This window comes from Pan troglodytes, chromosome 19 (genome assembly GCF_028858775.2).
Source record: "Pan troglodytes isolate AG18354 chromosome 19, NHGRI_mPanTro3-v2.0_pri, whole genome shotgun sequence".
NCBI lineage: Eukaryota > Metazoa > Chordata > Mammalia > Primates > Hominidae > Pan > Pan troglodytes.
Genome location: NC_072417.2, coordinates 59,842,111 through 59,862,402, shown reverse-complemented (window position 1 = coordinate 59,862,402; position 20,292 = coordinate 59,842,111). Strand labels below are relative to the sequence as shown.

Here is a 20,292-nt window from a genome sequence, read left to right as displayed (position 1 = left end):
TTCCCATACAACTCCATGAGGTAGCCATGTGAGGTATATTGCTATCTCTGTATTTGGCCTTGGACGAATTACTTCTCTGGGCCTTAATTTCCTCATGTATTCATTGAGTGGGATCATTACTACATCACAGAGTTTTTATGAAGATTAAATGAGGAAATGCTCATAGCAAGTGCTTAAAGAATATATACATAATATATATGCACATAATACACATGTGTATAAGTACATATTTAAATATAAATGTAAATTGGAGGGGCAGCAAGCATCAGAGGAGAACATGTCCAGGGTAGAAACTGTTCTGTCTGCAGACCCCCTTCCTAGCAGGACAGATGAGGAGGCATGAGGAGCCATCATGGTCCCTGGGCAGCTGACTCCAGTGTCCCGGGATGAAGAGGCCGCTACTGCAGCTGTGGTGTTGAAGGGAATGGGAGCAGGGATGGTCACTGCTTGGGGATGGCTCTTAGCCTCTTATCCACAGTGCCCTAACTCCCCACCCTGTAGCTGCTCCTGCTCAGCGCTGTGCCCCCTCACCTGGCCAGTCCAGTGTTGCACGAGACAGTGGTAAGGTAGGATGACCAGCCATCCAGGCTCACTGGGTACTGATGGATTTCCTGAAATGTGGGACTTTCAGTGCTAAAACCATGAAAGTTCCAAGCAAACCAGATGAATTGGTTTCCTTAGTAAACACTTTTGGGCAGTGGCATGTCATTTGGAACATCCGTCCCTGTGCACATGGGCTGTCTCCTTCTGGAATGTTCTTTCTGCCAATCTTTATGTACGTATGTATGTATGTATTTATTTTTGAGACAAGGTCTCACTCCTGTTTCCCAGGCTGGAGTGCATTGGCGTGATCTTGGCTCACTGCAGCCTTGACTCCCAGGCGCAAATGATTCTCCCTCCTCAGCCTCCCAGTAGCTGAGATTATAGATGCGCACCACCATGCCTGGCTAATTTTTTTGTTTGTATTTTTTTGTAGAGATGGGGTTTCACCATGTTGTCCAGGCTGGTCTTGAACTCCTGGGCTCAAGCAATCTGCCCGCCTCAGCCTCCCAAAGTGCTGGAATTACAGGCGTGAGCCCCCGCACCCAGCCCGTCTTCATTTAGCTGATCCAGTCAGTCTGGCCTTGGCCCTGCACAGCCTCTGGGCCTTCGCTCTTCTGCTCTATTATACTTCTTGATGACTGTCTGTCTGTCCCCTACTTGCATCCCCTAAACTCCTTGGAGTAGTTTTTTTTTTTTTTAAATAAAAAGTGTTTATTACGAAAAATTTTAAACACACACACGTGCGCACGTTACCTAATGAACTTCCACAATCCAGCTTCAACAATTATCAATGTTCATTCTTTTTCATATGTCTCCCTTGTGTATGTACAGTTGACCCTTGAGAACAACACAAGTTTGAACAACTTATATGTTGGCAATTTTTCTTCTTTGAGATAGGGTCTGCCTGTCTTCCAGGCTGGAGTGCAGTGGCACTATCCCAGCTCACTGCAGCCTCAAGTTCCTGGGCTCAAGCGATCCTCCCACCTTAGCCTCCTGAGTAACTAGGAACACAGGCACATGCCACCATGTCTGGCTAACTTTTAATTTTTCTGTAGAGATGGTGTCTTGCTTTGTTGCCCAGGCTGGTCTTGAACTTCCATCTTCAAGCGATCCTCCTGCCTGGGCTTCCCACAGTGCTGAGATTACAAGGAATGAGCCACCATGCCTGGCCTGGATATTTCTTCCATAAATATATTGACTTTTTTGAGACTTGTGACAATTTGAAGAAACCTACATACAAACTGCATAGCCTAGAAATATTGAAAAAATTAAGAAAAAAGATAGATATGTCATAAATGCATAAAATATGAGTAGATACTGGCTGGGCACCATGGCTCACTTGGGAGGCCGAGGTGGGTGGATCACGAAGTCAGGAGATTGAGACCATCCTGGCTCACACAGTGAAACCCCATCTCTACTAAAAATACAAAAAAAAAAAAAATAGCCAGGCGTGCTGGCGGGCCCCTGTAGTCCCACCTGCTTGGAAGGCTGAGTCAGGAGAATGGTGTGAACCCGGGAGGTGGAGGTTGCAGTGAGCCGAGATCACACCACTGCTCTCCAGCCTGGGCAACAGAGCAAGACTCCATCTCAAAATATATATATATATATATATGAGTAGATACTGTTGCATTTATATGTTAATTGACTCTTCATCTTATCAGTAAGGCCTCTGGTCAACGATAGGATATTAATAATTAAGTTTGGGGGAGTCAAAACTTACATATGACGTTTTGACTGCACAGAGGTTGGCACCCCTAACCCCCACATTGGTCAAGATACTTTATTTCATGTAGTATTTTAAAGTTAATTCTATACGTCTCTTCTTCGTAAAGCCTTGCAAATAGAGAGTTGTGTTTCCCTAACAGATGGCCTCCTTCCTTCTTTTTTGAAATCATAACCGCAGTGCCATCATAACCATACATGAAGTTGAAGCATTCTTAAAGTGAATACCCATTCCACATTCACATTCCCTTGATTGTCTCAAAACAACGTTTTTTTTTTTTTTGCTTTTGAAACAGGGTCTTGCTTTGTTGCCCAAGCTGGAATGCAGTGGTGCAATTATGGCTCACTGCAGCCTGGATTTCCTGGGCTCAAGAGAGTCTTCCATCTCAGCCTCCCGAGTAGCTGGTATCACAAGCACCCGCCACCACGCCTGGCTAATTTTTAAATTTTTTTGTAGAGAGAGTCTCACTTTGTTGCCCAGGCTGGTCTCGAACTCCCGGCTTCAAGCGATCCTCCTGCCTTGGCCTCCTGAAGTGCTGGGGTTACAGTTGTGAGCCACCGTGCCCAGCCTCGAAACCACCCTTTTAGAGTCAGGTTTCTTCAAAGCAGGATCCCAGAAGTTCCAGCGATTACATTTAGTAGGTCTGCCTCCAGCACTTCTTTTGGCCTCTAACAGCCTTTCCCTCCTCTATTCATAACATTTATTTATTGAAGACACAGGACTTCTGTCTTAGAGAACTTCCCTCATTCCAGATTTGGCTGCCTGCTTCCTCACGGTGCCATTTATCACTTGCCTGCATTTTGCAAGGGCCGTGTCTCAATTTCCACTGTGGCCCTGGATCCTAGTACAATGCCTTGGCCCAGGAGGGGTGCCCAGTCAATGGTGAATAAGGAGTCACATGAATATTCATAAGGTACCTGGCAATGCATAGAGGGCTTTGGCCCACATGCCGTTCGGCCAGGAGCTACATTTTCTGTTTGCTTCTCCCTTGTGATGCTGGAACTGGTTACTGAGCCAAAAGACTCTGAATGCCATGGTCATTTCCATCATCCCCTTCTAACTGAGTGCTCCCATTTTCTTTTCTTTTCTTTTCTTTTCTTTTTTTTTTTTTTGAGACAGAGTCTTGCTCTGTCTCCCGGGCTGGAGTATAGTGGCGCAATCTCGGCTCACTGCAACCTCCGCCTCCTGGGTCAAGCGATTCTCCTGCCTCAGCCTCCTGAGTAGCTGGGACTACAGGTGCCTGCCACCATGCCGGGCTAATTTTTTGTAGTTTTAGCAGAGATGGGGTTTCACCATGTTGGCCAGGATGGTCTCGATCTCCTACCTCGTGATCCACCCGCCTCAGGCCTCCCAAAATGCTGGGATTACAGGCGTGAGCCACCGTGCCCGGCCAGTACTCTCATTTTCTAAGGGATAATAATATTTAAAATTATATTTTCTCTTTTTTTTCCTCTTTCCTCCTCTTCTCCTGTGCCCCACTTCCTACTTAGCTCTTTAGGAATGCAGTTATAACCTTTTACCTTCCCTTCACCAGACACTGCCTATAGGGTAAGCTTATCTAACTGTGTGCGTATTTAAAAGCTCCACAGTGGAAACCTTTCCCACCAGGAGTTTGCCTTGAGAGACAAAAGCAAATTTACAACCAAAAGTATGCCTGCTACAAAACTCTCTCATCTGAAGAGCACCTCGAGACAAGTCCACTTTACAACCTAGTTCTGCCTGCGATGGCACCAACTTGACCACTTCTGGTAAGGCAGCCCTGTAGATAAGGCACATATAGATAAGGCACTGGAAGTTATGCAGACCCCCACCTGCTTGTTTCCTCCCCTGCATACCACGCGTGCAAAATCTCCTTCTAAAAACCCCTCCTTTCTCTTCCAAAAGAGAAGCGGTACCCTTAAGGCAGGAAGCCTGTGCTTCTTCTCCTGAGCTAGCTTTGGAACAAAGTCACTTTCTTTGTAGCAGATCTCTGGAGCAACTGAACTTGCAACCCAGCTACACTCTCCCTCCCGCCCACGCCAAGGCAGGGGAATGAGCAAATAGGAACCTTCAGGGTAACTTCAGAGGAGGCAACTGCCCTGAGCAGGAGTTTCCACAGGACCCTGGGTATCTCTTGCCAATGCCAGTGCAGAGGGGGAGTGAGGTTCTAACCATGGGAAGGAGTCCGGGGTGGGCTGTCAGCACTGGCTGTCGGTGACAAGCCTAACAAAGAGGTGCCTATGTTGACATCCTTGTCTTCCACTGTTTGTTTTGGTGTCTTTTTATTGTAGTCTAATAACCATTAGGTAGCTCATTGTCCTAACCAAACACACAGCAAGCTGAAAGAAAACACCACCAACTTTGGGAAACTATTGGAAACTGTGCTCAGAGGGAGTCCCAGCCCCCTCCCAAACTGCGCCCAAGAGCAGAGCAAGATGCAAAGCCAGGGGAAGTAAGTGGGGAAGCAGGCTGGGAGGGAGGGGCTCCAGCCCCAGGGTTGGGGTGGAGGAGACGAGGCCCCCTTTGCCCATAAGACTCTAGGCTCCTTCCAAGGAGGGCAAGAAGCCTTTTTTTTTTTTTTTTTTTTTTTTTTTAAACCCAGGGCCCAGGAAAGTTATGCAAAGCAATTACTCAACTTAGGCAGCCCAGGGAGGGACCACCATCTTCCAACTGCTCCACCTCCCACTACGTTTGTCTTTGCCTCCTTTCCCTTCCCATCGGGGTTCATGACCAAGGAGACGGAATTCTGTGAGCCTAAGTCTCTGCTGGTCTGGTCCTCTTGGCTCTCTTGAGAGACCCAAGTACAGGTGTCTTCCCTGACTCTGGCTGGGCTCCGTAAGCTGTCTTGAGGCTACACAGCGTCTAAGGCGTTATCCTTAACCTCCAGCTCCCTCCGGCTTTGCTTTTCTCTCTCTTCTTGACTCTTCTGAAGTTTTTCCTTGTTCCTGTCTCTCTTCCTCCTGTCTGCTGCAGCCTCACACACCAGACAGTTCTCAAGATGTCCTTCGGGGGAGCCTCCAGGAAGGTCTGTCCCTTCTCTTTCTCGGTGCATATAATTGAGCAGTGACGTGGGAGACAGCAGCCCCCTGGGCTCTGCGCCGGGAGCCGGGAGCGCTAAAGCTAGGGCAATTGTGTATGGGGAGGTGGGGACGGGGAGCTGGGGATGTGAAGAATGAAGAGACTGGTGGAGTTTACAAGAAGTAGGAGTGGGAGTGTCGGAGGAAGGAGCATCTTTCTTCGGGGAAGTTCCCAGGGCAATCGTTATCTGCTGGCACCTGCCCCTCCTGGGTGGGGGCGTCAGTCCCAGGAAGGAGCTGGGGCTGGGTGGGAAGCGGTGCCCAAGGGCGGGGCTGTGGTCGAGGGCGGAGGTGGCCTCCTCTTGGGGTGCGCCTGCCACCTAGTGGTGAACTTGGAGCAGTGCTGCTATCTGAAGTGGACTTCAATTATTCCTTCGCGATCTGTCTCTGGCCTGGTCATTCACGGTGGACTGGAAATTAGAAAATCGAATCTTACACATTGCTGATAAATACTATCTCACAGTAATATTCATTGCAATTTCAAAATGTCAAATAATTAAGACCTACTAGTTTTTAAATAATTTAAAAGACTCATGTAGTCATGTATGCCTCTCACCATCAAATATTGATTACATAGGTCTCTTACAGACCAGACACTGTTTTAGGTTAGGCATTGGAAATAAAGAGAACTATACAATTTATGTGAAAAAACAGGCAACTGAATCAACAATTCCAATCCAGAAGCAAAACCTCTTCAATACAGCCATGTCTGTGCTGCGCAATTGAGAATACAAAGGAGAGGCTTGGCAAGACAGGGAAACCTTCTCTCTACAAAAAACAAACACCCCCCCACCCCCCCAACAAAATTAGCCAGGCATGGTAGCGCGCATGTGTAGTCCCAGCTACTTGGCGGGGCTGAGGTGGGAGAATACTCTGAAGTCGAGGCTGCAGTGAGAGGAGATGGCACCACTGCACCCCAGCCTGAGTGACAGAGCAAGACCTTGTCGAAAAAAGAGAAAATACAAAGGACGATTGGCATAGGGTGGTGATGGGAGAGGCTTCCTCAAAAAGGTAATGGTTAGTCTCAGCACTTTGGGAGGTCGAGGTGGGTGGATCAATTGAGATCAGGAGTTCGAGACCAGCCTGGCCAACATGGTGAAATCCCATCTCTACAAAAAAATCCAAAAATTAGCCGGGTGCGGTGGCACACACCTGTAGTCCCAGCTACTCGGGAAGCTGAGGCAGGAGAATCACTTGAACCCAGGAGGCAAAGGTTGCAGTGAGCAGAGATCCCACCACTGCACTCCAGCCTGAGCAAAGAGAGTGAAACCGTGTCTCAAAAGAAAGAAAGAAAGAAACCCAACAAAATAAAAGAAACAAATGAAGGTTGGTGGTTAGGATGAGGCTTGAAGGACATATAGGAGCCAAAGAAAAGTGATGGAGGTGACAGAGGTGGTGGTGATGGTGGTAGAAGTAGAGGTGATGACGGAGATGAAGGTGGTGGTGGAAATGGAGGTGATGGTGGAGATGGTGATGGTGGTGGTGGAAGTGGAGGTGATGGTGGAGATGGTGATGGTGGTGGTGGAAGTGGAGGTGATGGTGGAGATGGAGGCGGTGGTGGTGGAAGTGGAGGTGATGGTGGTGGTGAAAGTGGAGGTGATGGTGGAGATGGAGGTGGTGGTGGTGGAAGTGGAGGTGATGGTAGAGATGGTGATGGTGGTGGTGGAAGTGGAGGTGATGGTGGAGATGGAGGCGGTGGTGGTGGAAGTGGAGGTGATGGTGGAGATGGAGGCGGTGGTGGTGGTGGAAATAGAGGCGATGGTGGACATAGTGGTGGAGGTCTTGGAGGCAGTAAAGTTAAAGGCTGGAGGCCATGCAGGCTGTGGTTGTGAAGGTAGAGCTGATAGAGGTAGAAGCGGTTGCAGTGGTGATGAAGGTGGTGATGATGAGGAGAGTCGCGATTGTGGTGGTGGTTATAGTGTTGGTGAGTGTGCTGATGATAGCACTGTTGTTGTTGGATGTGTTAGCTTTGGTTTTGGTGATGGTGATGAATGTGGATGGTATTGGTAGAGGTGGGTGTGGTGGTGGTGGTGGTGGTCATGGTGTAGTGGTAGTGGCAGTGAGGGAGCTGCAGATGGAGATGGAGGTGGAGGTCTGATCTTCAAGTCATCCATAGCTGCTGCTACTACACAGGTCACTGCTGAGCCTCCACCGGTTCCCATCTTTATGGCCTTTCCAGGGTTGGAGACTCTCATCTCTACTTCTACCCATTCTTGGTCCTCAGAAATCCTTCTACTGCTTCCATACTGCCTCAGGGCACAAAGAATTGCTGAGCAGCCATCGGAGGTGATACGTCTCTAGAGATATAAACAGCTCCCTCTCATTAGGATCTGGTCACTTCCCTGCTTCTTTTCTGGAACTCCACTTGGAGTAAGAAATTTGTTCTTCTTTGCTGTACTTTTTCCAAGATGCAACTGAGTTATTCATCAATATGGGCCTCAGGCCAGGCAGTGGGTTGCAGGGACCCTGTATTGGGAAAACACCAATGTCTGTGTTTTCTTCTTACTCTTTGTTATGTGTTAAGTATGCCCCCATCCCCAAATTCATAGGTTGAAGCTGTCGTAACCCCCAACGTGATTGTATTTGTTAAAGAGGTAATTAAGTTTAAGTAAGATTATAAGGGCCTTAATCCAGTAGGATTGGTGTCCTTAGATGAAGAAGAGGCACTAGGTGCATGCCTACACAGAGGAAAGCCATGTGAGGACACAGCGATAAGATTGCTGACTGCAAGCTCAGGAGAACTTAGAAGAAACCAATCCTACCAGCACCTTGATCTTGGACTTCCAGCCTCCAGAACTGTGAGAAAATTAATTTCTATTGTTTAAATCGCCCAGTCTATGGTAGTTTGTTATGATGACCCAAGAAGAATAATGCATACCATGATTCTCTTCCATTCTCTCAACTCAGGACATCCTTTCCCAGTGTTGGGGTGGTAGAGGGGAATGACGTGGATGTTGGTGGATGGAGAGAAGGCCTTCCTGTTGTTAAGACTTTTTTCTTAGCTCCATCATCCATGTGACATGCCCTTGCATTCTTTTTAGTGTCTGGGCCAGTCTGCCATGGCTTTTCAGAAGGCAGGGCCCAAGCACACCTTTGGATTCAACCTGGGTGGGTTCTAACCAAGAATACCAGTGAACACACCCCATGGAAGGGGCCTCATCAATAGAGGTTGTATTCCGAATACTTGTGAACATTTTTTGGTCTGAGATGAACACAGCATTCCCTCTTTGGAGCATTGTGGGCATTATATTTGCAAAAGGGAATAATGTTAGGCTCCTTCGGAAAAACAAAGTGGTGCACCAGCATCTCAGCTGTGGAAAGAGCTCAGACCTTGGTAACGTTTCAAAGTACCATGGATGTGAGGGACAGTCAGTGACCACAGAAGGAACTTGGCCAAGGAAAAAGAGACATGTAGTGTCAGGCAAAGCTCAGAAAATTTCAGAGAATTAGACTGGGAGGCAGACCATCTCAGCCTGGAGCTAGCTTACTTTTGTACTTCTTGCATGAGACAGTCCACATTCTTACTGTTTAAGCTGCTCAAAAGGGTGTTTCTGTAACTTGCAGTGGAAAGAAATGTGTCCAGAATCTCTCAAAATCCTGAATACCACAGTGCATTGGCAGGGCAGGCTTTATATGGCCACAAACAACAATAACACTGGAATATTCTATTCACTCATTCCCTCAGGTCATGGTGTCCTACTTGAAAGCACCATGGATAAGTCCCTTTCTGCTGTTTCTCCCCAAAACAAGGATATGCATCTTGATTTCTTGAAGATTCCACCATTAGTCATAGACGGGCCTGAAAAATTGTACAAATTAGAAGTTAGTAAGGCACCTTCACTGGACCTCTGCTATATCTCTAAGTATATATTGGGATGGGGAAGGGTGAGTGAATAATTACAATAATAATTAATAAGAACAAGTTCTTTTCAGTCCGAGTTGCATTTAAGAAAGGCTATGAATTCTTCCCTGATCAGTCCAGAAATGCATCCCTGGAGCTATGGCTATTGAGTGATCTTTGTTGTAACATAGTTTTCCTTAAGTCAGATTCATTGGGAAGAGGACTGCCTTTAAGTCCAATCCAAGGGATAAACAGTTCATCAAATATAACAGTTTATTTGTCTACATGCTTCCTTCCCTTCTAGTCAGTTTAGCTTCTCCAGGGCAAGAGATTCAGCCCCTGCCTCCCTGTCTCTAGCACATGAATTCATTCAAGAAATGTTTCCCTACTACCAAGCTCCAGGATGCTTCTGTTGCATGGGAAATCAGAGACACATAGTGCCTGCTCTTCCCAAGCATTCAGACTATTGAGAAAGGTAAACATTAAATAGGTCATTACTCCAGTAATTACTCAATAGTGACTAGAAAGAAGAGGTACAGGAGCTATAAGACTATACCATGGGAGGACCTGACCTAGTTCATAGAGTATCATGGAGGCGTCCCAGAGCAGGGACCATTTCAATAGAGACCTGCAAGCTAAGGTCTTGGCATTTGGTATCCTGTTAGCAGGGGGAGGCTCTGAGCCTGGGTAAGACTGACTTAGAAAGGTACTTGGCAGGAGGTCAGAAAACCAGGCAAAAGTGGTTCAGATGAAACTGGAGTCATAAGCAGGGGCCAGAGCTTGCTGCACCTTGTAGACTATGATCATCAATAATAGAGTCTCTGTAAATGTTAGCTTCCATGTCTGAATGAATGAAATATCAGAAAGGTGTCCTTCCTTAGGTGCCCTTGGGTAGCCTTATGTAGGTTTCAAGATAGCAACACAGTGGTGAAAATGTTCAAGCAAGGGTGAAGAAGGAAATATTTCTACGTAAGCCAAGGAGGAGATAAGGATGGACACGGGCAGATTGCACACTTCTTGATGGAGCAGGGACACCCCAGGGTGGAGATAGCCTGAGTTAGATATCAGTGTTTGGTGCCTATGGAAGTGATAATGAGGTAGGATCAGGCCTACAATTCACCTCCTTCTCCTCCAAGATCCAATTCCCCTCCTCACTTTCTTAAGATACCAACATGATCTCCTGAGGGCAGGGTCTAGGGACTTTGTGTGCCTTGAACAGTCTCAGAGACAGACCTCCCTCTGTGCACCAGCCAGGAGGTGCTGTATATACTTAACCATGGACTATTCCTGAGACTAAGACTTCTAGGGTTCACCTGCAATCTCTCTTTCTTTCTAACAGTTGCAATTTTGGTGGGGCAGAGGGGGGCGGCAGAAATATTTCCATATTTGGTAGAAAAGTCTAGGCTGAGATAAGGAAAGGATTCCAGTTCGAGACCAGCCTGGCCAACATGGGGAAACCCCGTCTCTACTGAAAATACAAAAATAAGCTGGGCGTGGTGATGTGTGCCTGTAATCCCAGCTACTGGGGAGGCTGAGGCAGGAGAATCGCTCAAACCTGGGAGGCAGAGGTTGCAGTGAGCTGAGATCACGCCACTGCACTCCAGCCTGGGTGACAGAGCAAGTCTCCATCTCAAAAAATAAAAAATAAAAAAGGAAAAGAAAAGAAAAGGATTCCAAAATGTTAGTGGCTTAACATAATAGAAATTTATTTCATGCTCTCATAGTAACCTTTGGCATGTCTTCACCTTGTCAAGGCAACTCTTTTCTACTTGATTCCTCAGGGACCCAGGCTCCTTCCATTTGTGGCTCTGCTCTCTCCTATGGCCTTGTCATTTATTGTCTACACTGATCTGGCAAAACAGAAAAGTCGGGTTGGAAGGGAAAATGTTTGGAGGAGCATATGCAGGTCTTTTTGCCAAGCCTACAAGTGGTATATATCACTTTTATTCACATTCCATTTGAGAGCACTTAGTCACATGGCCACACTTAACTGTAAAGAAGGAAGGGAAATATAGTCTAGCTCTGTGCTCAAAGAAGTGATAAGTAGATTTTTGTGGAAAACTAGCAGTCTCTGCCACATTGATGACCAAAATTAATATTTCATAGTCTCCCTTTGTTTTAGTTATCTAAAGCTGTGTAACAAAGTATCCCCCAAATTAGCAGATTAGCACAATAAACATTTGTTACCTCACATTGTTTCCGTGTGTCAAAAATTTGGGAACAGCTTAGCTGATGTTTTCAGCTCAGGGTCACTCATGAAGTTGTGGTCAAGACTTTGACCTGGGCTGCAACTCATCTGAAGGCTTGCCTGAGGCTGTGGACTTGCTTCCCAGGTGGCTCATTCCTAGCTTCAATGGGTTGGGAACATTCATGCAGGTTGTTGGCAGGAGGTCTCAGTTCCTGCATGTATGAGCGTCTCCACAGGGCTGCTTGTGTGGCCTCATGACGTGGCAGCTTGCTTCCCCAGAATGAGTGATCCTGGAAAGAGGTCACAGTATCACTTATCATTTAATCTCGGAAGTCACACACCATCATTTCTGCCACATTCTATTTATTAGAAGCAAGTCACTCAGTACAGTGTGCACTCAAGGGGAGAAAAGTTAGGCTCCACTTCTCAGAAGGAGGTTTATCCAAGTGGAAACATTTAAAAATTACCACGTTCTTAAAGAAGGATGTGGTTTTGAGACATAGTTCAGGAAAATGAAACACCAGGAGAAGATGCAGTTGGGGTTTCCAGGAGCACCTCCTAAATACCTGGCTTGTTTTCCCTTTACACCTTCTGCTTTCTTACCGTCTGGACTGTGAGTGCCACTTTTATTGCTGCAGTGGCCCTCTGAGGACAATGAAGAAGTCTTGTGGGTGGAACTGAGCAGTAAAAAGGGTGAAAACAGAAATAAAAGGAAATTGGAGCATTGAGAATATTGTGGAGCCACCAGGACAGCCCAGGACCTTCTACTCCTGAACTAAATGATTTTTTAAAAAATCATTATCTGATTTAAGCCACTGCATGTTTTTTTGGGGGTAGGAGAGGATTTCTGTCACTTACAACCAAATTCTACTTACAAACAAATATAACCAATTCCTAACGGATGCAACTGCTATGTGTTAGGCAGTCCTAGGCACTGCGGAAAGAAATTCATGTGAAAAAGTCACTATCGGCCAGGCACGGTGGCTCACGCCTGTAATCCCAGCACTTTGGGAGGCCGAGGTGGGCAGATCATGAAGTCAGGAGATCGAGACCATCCTGGCGAACACGGTGAAACCCTGTCTCTACAAAAAATACAAAAGAAATTTAGCCGGGCGTGGTGGCGGGTGCCTGTAGTCCCAGCTACTAGGGAGGCTGAGGCAGGAGAATGGCTTGAACGCAGGGGGCAGAGCTTGCAGTGAGCCGAGATCGTGCCACCGCACTACAGCCTGGGAGACAGTGAGACTCCGTCTCAAAAAACAAAAAAAGAAAAAAAAGAAAAAGTCACTATTCTCAAATGCAACACAGATACATGTTGGGTAGCATAAAACAAAAAAGGGACATCTCACACAAAACAAGCAGAACTCAAGGCTGTAGAAGAAACTCACCAAATAGAATAAAAGCCCCATGGAAGAGTGATTTTGGCCTATGATGTTTATTCCTTTATCTCTTATACTTAGCACAGGATCAAAGGCATTCACATAATATGTATTCAATAGATAAAATGGAAGTGGAGCATATCTTCAAATTAAAATAAAATGTCTTCTGTAAGGAGAGAATGATGATGAAGGACTTCCTGGATTTCTAGCTGGGTTGGAGGACAAAGCCAGTTGGGTAGGGCACTTAGGCACTAGGCTCACATGGGGAGCCTCAGCAGATGGAGGCAAGCTGTGGGCACATCTCGTGCGGGTGTCTTTGCAGTCGCTTTCAGAGCACACAGGGCTTATTGTGGCATTGATTACTGGAGGCTCTGGGTGTTCAATTTGGCTTGAAAATGCCTCTCCCGAAAGTCAGAATAGCAATTAAGAAAAGCGTGGTGAGAGTACTAACCCATTTAATTAATGAGGTCATTTGTTTTGCTGAGAATCTTACTGAGGTCTATGAGGAGGACTTGCTGCTGTGGATTACAACCCCAAAGGATGGACATTTTTTCTGTTTAGCCCTAAAAGTCCAAATCTCATCCTGCAACGCCAGTCACTGGTTTGAATTGACATTCACTTGTCCTTTCACACTAATTTCTCTGTGGACCTGTCTGATTTAAGCGGTCCTCCCTGGTGTGAGGTTCTCAAATGGATTAGATAATTTCAGCCAGTGTTTGTAGTGTACTGGACCCCTGTCCAAAGAATAACAATGAAATTAAACAGCTACAATGTCCTGCTTTTTCCCCTCTACAGTAACAGAGGACAAAATCCTGGAACGTGTCTCCAGCATTCGCCAAGCCAGTGACTTTCACACACTCTTATCTATTTACATCCAGTTCATAAAGATGACCTCGCTAATACAGACCCATGCCACAGCTCTGCAAGCTTCACTAGGACCTACAAAAGTAACTGAGAGTTTAAAAAAAAAACTCTCCAAAACTCAGAAAGAAAATATTAACAAAATCTTTTTCAAGGTAACATTAAGTCATTGAGTTCACTAAAATTCAGTGCATGGTTATATTATCATATATAAATCATGTCCCATGTGGGCATATTTTGATTGCTATTTTTAATATGCTGTGAGGTTGAGTGTCTCCAAATATGAAGATAATTCGTGACCTTGAAAGTTCTAAAATGACCTTGAGTCTACTTGCTTCTTGAAATCTAGGTAAGGTTATTCCTTGAACTTCCTGTGGAAGTTCAAAGCCCTCCCTGTGATTTCTGCAATTTCTATGTTTCTGCCTGGGCATGGCTTATAATCACGTGGAGAGGATGTTAAGACAAAAATGGCTGGGCTAGGCCCTCATCAATTCTGATTCAGCAGGTCTGTGGGGAGGCCCAGAATTTGCATTTCTCACAAGCTCTTAGATGATGCTGATGCCACTGGCTCTCAGACCACACTTGTGTAACAAGAGCTGCCCTGGAGCAGTGGTTCTCAAGGTGTCTTGGTCCATTTGTGTTGCTACGAAGGAAGATCTGAGGCTAAGTAATTCATAAAAGAGGCTTATTTGGCTCATGGTGTTGCAGACTGTACAAAAATCATGGTGCCAGCATCTGCATCTGCGGAGGGCCTCAGGCTGCTTCCACTTATGGTGAAAGGGAAAGGGGAGTCAGCACATACAGAGATCATATGGTGAGAAAGGATGCAAGACAGAGAGGAGGGAGGTGCCAGGTTCTTTTTAGCAATCAGTTCTACAGAGTGAAAACTACTCATTTTCACCAAGACCGCACCAAGCCATTCATGAGAAATCCATCCCTATGACCCAAACACTTCCCCTTAGTCCCCATCTCCAATATTGGGTTCAAATTTCAACATGAGGTTTGGACGGTTCAATATCCAAGCTATATATACCTTAAAACTTAGCATCGGAATCACCTAGAGAGCTTAATAAAACACAGACTGCTGGCTGTCATCCCAGAGTTTCTGATTCAAGAGGTCTGGGGTGGGGCCCCCAGATTTTCATTTCTAACAAGTTCCCAGGTGATGCTGATGCTGCTGGTCCCAGAATCAAACTTTGAGTAATGGTTCTTCAGAGGACCCTCCTTTGATCCTCCTTCAGCTGTGCCCTTCCCTACAGGGGAGTCTTGGGACCAAGGGACCATCCTCTTCCCCACTAGACCCTACTCTGGGTACTTGAGATCCTTGTACAACTAGCCTTGAGCCCACTTCCAGGGCCTGCACGGGGACTATTCATAGGAGATGGGAAGGGAGTGGATGGAGTTGGATGTACATGCTGGGATGTCCACATGCCATGTGAGGTCCTTGTAGTTCAGGATGGAGCCGAGGTTGAGAAGAATGGGGGATGGAACCAGAGCCCAAACATTCCTGTGCAGGTAGCATCATTTCCTCCATTTAGGACCATCCTGACCAGAGATGAGAAACATGACAATTAGGAACATAAGTTCTCAAGTCACGCATAGTTCCATTCAATCCATGACTCTGAACTCTTTCCCGTGTGACCTCAGGTAAGTTATTAAACCTCTATGAACCTAGTCTCTGCATCTGTAAAATTGGAATAATGCCAAATACCTACCTCATTGGTCTTTTGGCAAGAGCTACTGCAGTAAGGTATATAAGGCATTTAGCATGAGCCTTGGAATGTAGTAAATGGTTGAAACTATTGCTCTTGCTGTTGTTATTATTAGTTGCTGGTTTATTAAGTCCTTTGGTGGGGGGAGCACCTGTTATTCATCACTGTCTTCTTGCCTTGTGCCAGAGAAATCCAGGCACCTTCTGAGCAGGATTTAGGCTCCTGGTGCTCTCCTCTGGCTGCTCTTTGCTCCATCCTGCTCACAGCCCAAAGTCCTATATTGAAGACCATGAATAAAGGATGTTAGAGTTTAGAAGATAACATGCCTTTTTTTGTAAATGGCTAATCTGAATGAGCAACTTCGTAGAAAATAGTACTTTCTTGCTGCTGTAATTAGAAGGTTCATGAATCTATTTGTGGTCGAGATAGTAACATTTATGAAAAATAGTGCATTCAATTATTTGACCCTTGCTCCCATTTTTCAAAGGTTTAATTTATGTTTTCTTTGCTTCGTGACTGCTTTAGATACAGTGATGAAATATGAGTGTCTTTGTGAGTGCTTAGGCAGCCCCCATGGATGTTGGAGTGTGGGCCTGTGTGAATGAGTGCCTCTCCTCATGTATATATGAGAATTCCAACCTCCAGCAGCAGCAATGATAACCTAACTTGTACTTTCACCAGGCTTTCAACAGGGCCATCCAGTCGTACTTTCTACAATGATGAGAGTATCCTTTCTTTGTGTTGTCCAAAATGCAACCACTAGCCACATGTGGCTATGAGCACTTGGAAGGTGACCAAAGGGACCTTAGGTGAAAATTGAATTCTAAATTTTGTTTACTTTTCATTAACTTAAATTTAAATAGTGACTTAGCATTAGTAGCTACCATGTAGGGCAATGCAGATTAAGAAGGTACTTGCTGACTTGATCTTTGCTACTTCTCTGAGAGAGGAATGGAGAAATGTATCATCTTATTGACAATGAAACTTTGGAGTGGAAAGGTGGTGTGACTGATTTAAGATCACAGTGCAGTGATCACACGTGGGTATGAGGCAGGCGGTCATCCACCCCATCACCACAGGTAACCTGCTTCTTCAGAGCCTGAGAAAGTCTAATACCTGAACTACTAAGAAAAAGACAAACACTTCAATAGAAAAAAATGGAGAGGATAAAAAAGTAACATTCAAAAATTCAAAAGCATTCTTACATACTAGGAGTAATCAATTAGAAAATATAGGCTTTCGATATGAAGAAAAGTTGTGAAACTGTCCAGAAGGCCACAAAGGAAGATGTGAATAAAGAGAGACAAATTGTGTTCCTGGTGGGAAGCCCCAGTAGGTCAGTTCTACACAAAGTAATTTATAAATACAAAGCAATTCCCTTAATAACCTTAGGGATATTTCATGGAGTTTTTCAAACTGAAGAAAAAAATGCACCTGGAGTAGAAAATGTAAGAGAATAGCATAGACATTTAAAAATACAAATCAGAGGCTTGGAGGGGCAGGGAAACACATGACAAAGTAATAATAACTAAAACAATATGGGGATGGTGTGTAAATAGCCTGAAGGACAAATGCAACAGAGCAGAGAGTCCAGAACGAACCCATGTATGTGTGGAAACTAGGATGTGATAGCAGCAATGCCTCAGGCCAGTAGGAAAAGATGGCAGTTCTGTCCTGCACTGTGATTTATAGTGAAAAATTCAAAACAAATGTCCCACAATAGAAAATTAATAAAATATCTTTTAAGACTATGCATTCACGAGATGACAAAATAAACCATTTTAAAACTATGATGTTACTAAATGACAAAATGATAAACTTTATTTATGGAGATGTATATGATATACTGTTCAGTGAGCACAAAAACACACTTTACAAAATAGTAAAAAGGGCTGGGCGTAGTGGCTCATGCCTGTAATCCCAGCACGTTGGGATGCCAAGCAGGGGCGGATCACCTGAGGTCAGGAGTTCGAGGCCAGCCCTGCCAACATGGCGAAACTCCATCTCTACTGAAATAACAAAACAAAACAAAACAAAAAACCGTAATCCCAGCTACTCCAGAGGCTAAGGCAGGAGAATCGCTTGAACCTGGAGGTGGAGGTTGCAGTAAGCCGAGATCGTGCCACTGCACTCCAGCCTGGGTGACAGAGTGAGACTCCATCTCAAAAAACAAAACAGTAAAAAGCATCGTGTGATCCATGTTTGCTAAACACATTCACATACATGGATACTTCTACTTACGAAAGTCGCAAATGTAGACATCTATCCTGACCCAACTTTTTTTTTTTTTGAGATGGAGTCTCGCTCTGTTGCCCAGGCTGGAGTGCAGTGGCGTGAACTCGGCTCACTGCAAGCTCCACCTCCTGGGTTCACGCCATTCTCCTGCCTCAGCCTCCTGAGTAGCTGGGACTACAGGTGCCCGCCACCACGCCTGGCTAATTTTTTTTTTTTTTGTATTTTTTAGTAGAGACGGGGTTTCACCCTGTTAGCCAGGATGGTCTGGATCTCCTGACCTTGTGATCCGCCTGCCTCGGCCTCCCAAAGTGCTGGGATTACAGGCGTGAGCCACTGCGCCCGGCCTATCCTGATCCAACGTTTAAACTTTATTTTTATATTTTTGTTTTTAAAACTATGGAATGCTTCACAAGTTTTTTGTTATCCGTGCACCGAGGCCATGCTAATCTTCTCTGTATCATTCCAATTTCAGTATATGTGCTGCCAAGGTGAGTACATGACTTAATTGTTTAGACCAATCTTAACTGAGGTACTAAACAATCAGCAGCTTAAGCCTCTACTTGGTTGGGTTAAGCGTTAAGCCATACCTCCCAATCTTGGCTTCAGTGGTCTATCCCTGATGGCTGGGCTCCCACGTGGCTTCCTGAGTTGCCTTTGAAGTTGACCACATTCCCAACCATGTGGGTTTAGGAAACAGCCCTAGGGGTATATTTTTCTCTAGATCATAACTCTTCCTCACATTCCCAACCATGTGGGTTTAGGAAACAGCCCTAGGGGTATATTTTTCTCTAGATCATAACTCTTCCTCGTGATCTTTCTTTTTTCCTTGTCCGCTACACCAGGTCCTTCCCTGTTTGGTCTAGCAAGCAGAGATCAGGGGAGTATCACATCTAAACAGATTCCACTAACATTCCAAGGGAAATGGAGTGGCTCTTTCTGAAAAATAAGAACATGTAAAACTCTAGAAAGACCATGGGAAGAAAAAATGTTTTCTCTAAAACCCTTGAGTCCACATCCTCCACTCTTAAGTGGGGAGCCCAGAACAATCTTTCCAATCTCTTATTCACCTTTTTTTTTTTCTTTTGGAGACGGAGTTTCGCTCTTGTTGCCCAGGCTGGAGTGCAATGGCACCATCTCAGCTTGCAGCAACCTCCACCTCCTGAGTTCAAGCAATTCTCCTGCCTCAGCCTCTTGAGTAGCTGGGATTACAGGTGTCCACTACCACGCCCAGCTAATTTTTTGTACTTTTAGTAGAGACGGGGTTTCACTATATTGGCCAGGCTGGTCTCGAACTCCTGATATCAGGTAATCTACCAGCCTTGGCCTTCCAGAGTGCTGGGATTACAGGCATGAGCCACCGTGCCTGGCCCCTTATTCACTCTTATATCCTCCCAATAATTTTTGGACTTAATGAGGAAAGTGTGTTGTTTGAACACTGCGCTTGGCGCATTCAGCTTCACACTCACAGCCAGTGCCCATCTGGGCCAGTTCTCCCGTCACTAGCTCATTTTAGTGTATCCAGATCATGGCAGTTTACCAGGACACATCACTTCTTCTCCCACTCACCCTCCTACCCATTCCTGCCTCTGTTTCAGAGGGACACATGGTGGTAGAGCCCTGATACTGCTGGATGTATCTAGAATGAATTCCTAAAACAAATTGCTTCTGAAGAGTCCCCAGACTGGTGGCTGAGCGAGCGAGAATTAAGTGTCAGTGAAGGAACTAAATTACCACTTATTGCTTCATCCATATAATTAAGTTAATAATTAAAACATGACTAGCAGGGGCCTCATCCACCAGGAATCATAATATGCTTCTTTCTTAGACCATTGTCACAAAATATGAAAATCACATCGGTAATTGTTCTCAGAACTGCTTAGCAACCTCAGCTTTAATTGTCAGCCAGCTTATCAGAACATGCAGTTAATTATCGTGTCTCATACCTAGAATGTTCGGCATGTGAAAGAGTTCTGGAGATGGATCTTCCCTGCAGTGAAATTGAGTCAGATGGATCACCTGCAGGGGAGTTCACCCTGGGAGAATATTTCAGAATTTGCCTGCTTCTTCCTGGAACCAGCCTCTGTTAGAATGCATGATTCCGTGATGAAAACTTACAGATTTTCCATGGAGGAGAAGACCTCTTCCTGATCATATGTCCATTGTTATGGGACTGTCTATTAGTGGTACAGTTGCTGAGCCAGCCCAGGTTTAGTATTCTCATTAATAACAGGTATTTGGATGCTCATAACAGTTCTAGGGGAAATTTATGAGTGATGACGTAAAATAAAACGCTGGATCTGAGAACGAAGAGATGAGTTCCATGGCCAGTTTTTATGCCACTAGCTGTGGGCCTTTCTTCAAATCTTATCTCACTAAACCTCAGTTTCTTTTCTTTTTTTAATTATACTTTAAGTTCTAGGGTACATGTTCACAATGTGCAGGTTTGTTACATATGTATACATGTGCCATGTTGGTGTACTGCACCCATTAACTCGTCATTTACATTAGGTATATCTCCTAATGCTATCCCTCCCCTCTCCCCCCACTCCACAACAGACCCCGGTGTGTGATGTTCCCCTTCCTGTGTCCAAGTGTTCTCATTGTTCAATTCCCACCTATGAGTGAGAACATGCGGTGTTTGTTTTTTTGTCCTTGCGATAGTTTGCTGAGAATGATGGTTTCCAGCTTCATCCATGTCCCTACAAAGGACATGAACTCATCCTTTTTTATGGCTGTGTAGTATTCCATGGTGTATAC

At 45.3% G+C, this 20,292-nt stretch overlaps 1 long non-coding RNA gene and 1 other non-coding gene across 3 annotated transcripts in view; one reads left to right on the top strand and one right to left on the bottom strand.

Moving 5' to 3' along the window:
* LOC104002919 (uncharacterized) overlaps positions 1 to 20,292 on the top strand; it is a 152,464-nt gene that overhangs the window by 109,814 nt on the left and 22,358 nt on the right. The gene's annotated exons all lie outside the window — the stretch shown is intronic.
* Positions 17,926 to 18,031, bottom strand: LOC112206103 (U6 spliceosomal RNA). Its single transcript, XR_002940313.1, has one exon. It is a non-coding gene; the product is annotated as a U6 spliceosomal RNA (small nuclear RNA).